The sequence below is a fragment of the Penaeus vannamei genome, chromosome 43, assembly GCF_042767895.1.
Source record: "Penaeus vannamei isolate JL-2024 chromosome 43, ASM4276789v1, whole genome shotgun sequence".
In the NCBI taxonomy this organism is placed as follows: Eukaryota; Metazoa; Arthropoda; class Malacostraca; order Decapoda; family Penaeidae; genus Penaeus; species Penaeus vannamei.
Window position 1 is genome coordinate 20,314,296 of NC_091591.1, and position 4,308 is coordinate 20,318,603.

Here is a 4,308-nt window from a genome sequence, read left to right on the forward strand (position 1 = left end):
CTAAGAGGCTGATGGCTAGGACGAGGGCGGGCCAGAAAAGCGGTCAGAAGGGCAGTCGCGCTAATACCCGGTCCATGATGTGCAGGGAAGCCACGTGGCTCCCGATGGTGCGTCCATGCAGGAGGGTGATGGCAGTGCCCCTCTCCAAGGTGCTGCCTCATTGGAATAAGGAGCCCTTCAGGCGCAATTAGAGGCTGCCTTACATAGGATAGATACCTTAGAAGGACAGAACCGGCACCTGCGAGAAGAGATGCGGCAATTACGGACTCCGCATGAGCCTCGCTCTGGAGCATCCACTCCCGGACTTTCTCGGGGGAACGTCCCACCTCCACAGTTAGCTAGTGGGCCTTCGGGAAGGCCTGACGCCCGCGAGTCATGCCTCCCCAGGCCACAGCTTCAGGCACGTCATGCCTGCTGTCATTCTGTAGGGCAATTACCCACCTCAGATTATAGTCAGTTCAGTTCAGTTAGATTTGCGAAGTCATGCTTCGCCCGGGCCTTTTCTCTGGAGTGGCCCGGCCTGTCCAGAGAAAAGGCCCGGGCGAAGCTATTTATTTGGGGCGTGAAGAGGTCCTAGTATTTAAAGGGGATACACCAGCATCAATGCCTCTGGTTCGCAACCAGGAAGTAGAAGCCTGGATTAGTACCATTGAGGCTCTAGCAAGGCCCCCTACAGAGGATAATTTTATTCGTGTTGCTAAAGCTAGGGCCAGGGGATATGCACAGTATTTATTGCTCTCCCAGTATTTGAGTTTATCTCTTCGTGGACAGAATTTAAAGCTCAGCTTCGCATGAAATTTAGAGGTACCTGCACCAGTGAAAGTTTTTTCGAGATGCTGTCACAGAGTAGAAGGATTCCAGGTCAGACGCCGCTTGACTATTATCAGCAGGTCGAGATGGCGGTGTTCCAGGGTGTGAGGGATTATCCACACGAGGTAGGTGATGCTGAGGGACTCATTAGGAGGACCTTCAAGGCTGGCTTGCCAGAAAGGTTGCAGCGCCAGCTTTCCTTGCACACGTTCTCCTCGGCTCGAGCCACGGCTGAGCGGGTACAGTGTGCCTGGAGTGATTGGACAGGTCTACGTATGTCTCTTCCCCTCGCCACTCGGGTCTACGTATGTCTCTTCCCCTCGCCACTCGGGTTTCCCGTCATTGTGGCGGCCAGGCATCTCAGGCTGTGGCCTCGCCTCCCTCGTCTTCTACCTTTACCTACCCACCTACTACCTTTACCTTTACCTACCCACCTACTACCTTTACCTTTACCTACCCACCTACTACCTTTACCTTTACCTACCCACCTACTACCTTTACCTTTACCTACCCACCTACTACCTTTACCTTTACCTTTACCTACCCACCTACTACCTTTACCTTTACCTTTACCTACCCACCTACTACCTTTACCTTTACCTTTACCTACCCACCTACTACCTTTACCTACCCACCTACTACCTTTACCTGTACCTTTACCTACCCACCTACTACCTTTACCTGTACCTTTACCTACCCACCTACTACCTTTACCTGTACCTGTACCTTTACCTACCCACCTACTACCTTTACCTGTACCTGTACCTTTACCTACCCACCTACTACCTTTACCTGTACCTGTACCTTTACCTACCCACCTACTACCTTTACCTGTACCTGTACCTTTACCTACCCACCTACTACCTTTACCTGTACCTGTACCTTTACCTACCCACCTACTACCTTTACCTGTACCTGTACCTTTACCTACCCACCTACTACCTTTACCTGTACCTGTACCTTTACCTACCCACCTACTACCTTTACCTGTACCTGTACCTTTACCTACCCACCTACTACCTTTACCTGTACCTGTACCTTTACCTACCCACCTACTACCTTTACCTGTACCTGTACCTTTACCTACCCACCTACTACCTTTACCTGTACCTGTACCTTTACCTACCCACCTACTACCTTTACCTGTACCTGTACCTTTACCTACCCACCTACTACCTTTACCTGTACCTGTACCTTTACCTACCCACCTACTACCTTTACCTGTACCTGTACCTTTACCTACCCACCTACTACCTTTACCTGTACCTGTACCTTTACCTACCCACCTACTACCTTTACCTGTACCTGTACCTTTACCTACCCACCTACTACCTTTACCTGTACCTGTACCTTTACCTACCCACCTACTACCTTTACCTGTACCTGTACCTTTACCTACCCACCTACTACCTTTACCTGTACCTGTACCTTTACCTACCCACCTACTACCTTTACCTGTACCTGTACCTTTACCTACCCACCTACTACCTTTACCTGTACCTGTACCTTTACCTACCCACCTACTACCTTTACCTGTACCTGTACCTTTACCTACCCACCTACTACCTTTACCTGTACCTGTACCTTTACCTACCCACCTACTACCTTTACCTGTACCTGTACCTTTACCTACCCACCTACTACCTTTACCTGTACCTGTACCTTTACCTACCCACCTACTACCTTTACCTGTACCTGTACCTTTACCTACCCACCTACTACCTTTACCTGTACCTGTACCTTTACCTACCCACCTACTACCTTTACCTGTACCTGTACCTTTACCTACCCACCTACTACCTTTACCTGTACCTGTACCTTTACCTACCCACCTACTACCTTTACCTGTACCTGTACCTTTACCTACCCACCTACTACCTTTACCTGTACCTGTACCTTTACCTACCCACCTACTACCTTTACCTGTACCTGTACCTTTACCTACCCACCTACTACCTTTACCTGTACCTGTACCTTTACCTACCCACCTACTACCTTTACCTGTACCTGTACCTTTACCTACCCACCTACTACCTTTACCTGTACCTGTACCTTTACCTACCCACCTACTACCTTTACCTGTACCTGTACCTTTACCTACCCACCTACTACCTTTACCTGTACCTGTACCTTTACCTACCCACCTACTACCTTTACCTGTACCTGTACCTTTACCTACCCACCTACTACCTTTACCTGTACCTGTACCTTTACCTACCCACCTACTACCTTTACCTGTACCTGTACCTTTACCTACCCACCTACTACCTTTACCTGTACCTGTACCTTTACCTACCCACCTACTACCTTTACCTGTACCTGTACCTTTACCTACCCACCTACTACCTTTACCTGTACCTGTACCTTTACCTACCCACCTACTACCTTTACCTGTACCTGTACCTTTACCTACCCACCTACTACCTTTACCTGTACCTGTACCTTTACCTACCCACCTACTACCTTTACCTGTACCTGTACCTTTACCTACCCACCTACTACCTTTACCTGTACCTGTACCTTTACCTACCCACCTACTACCTTTACCTGTACCTGTACCTTTACCTACCCACCTACTACCTTTACCTGTACCTGTACCTTTACCTACCCACCTACTACCTTTACCTGTACCTGTACCTTTACCTACCCACCTACTACCTTTACCTGTACCTGTACCTTTACCTACCCACCTACTACCTTTACCTGTACCTGTACCTTTACCTACCCACCTACTACCTTTACCTGTACCTGTACCTTTACCTACCCACCTACTACCTTTACCTGTACCTGTACCTTTACCTACCCACCTACTACCTTTACCTGTACCTGTACCTTTACCTACCCACCTACTACCTTTACCTGTACCTGTACCTTTACCTACCCACCTACTACCTTTACCTGTACCTGTACCTTTACCTACCCACCTACTACCTTTACCTGTACCTGTACCTTTACCTACCCACCTACTACCTTTACCTGTACCTGTACCTTTACCTACCCACCTACTACCTTTACCTGTACCTGTACCTTTACCTACCCACCTACTACCTTTACCTGTACCTGTACCTTTACCTACCCACCTACTACCTTTACCTGTACCTGTACCTTTACCTACCCACCTACTACCTTTACCTGTACCTGTACCTTTACCTACCCACCTACTACCTTTACCTGTACCTGTACCTTTACCTACCCACCTACTACCTTTACCTGTACCTGTACCTTTACCTACCCACCTACTACCTTTACCTGTACCTGTACCTTTACCTACCCACCTACTACCTTTACCTGTACCTGTACCTTTACCTACCCACCTACTACCTTTACCTGTACCTGTACCTTTACCTACCCACCTACTACCTTTACCTGTACCTGTACCTTTACCTACCCACCTACTACCTTTACCTGTACCTGTACCTTTACCTACCCACCTACTACCTTTACCTGTACCTGTACCTTTACCTACCCACCTACTACCTTTACCTGTACCTGTACCTT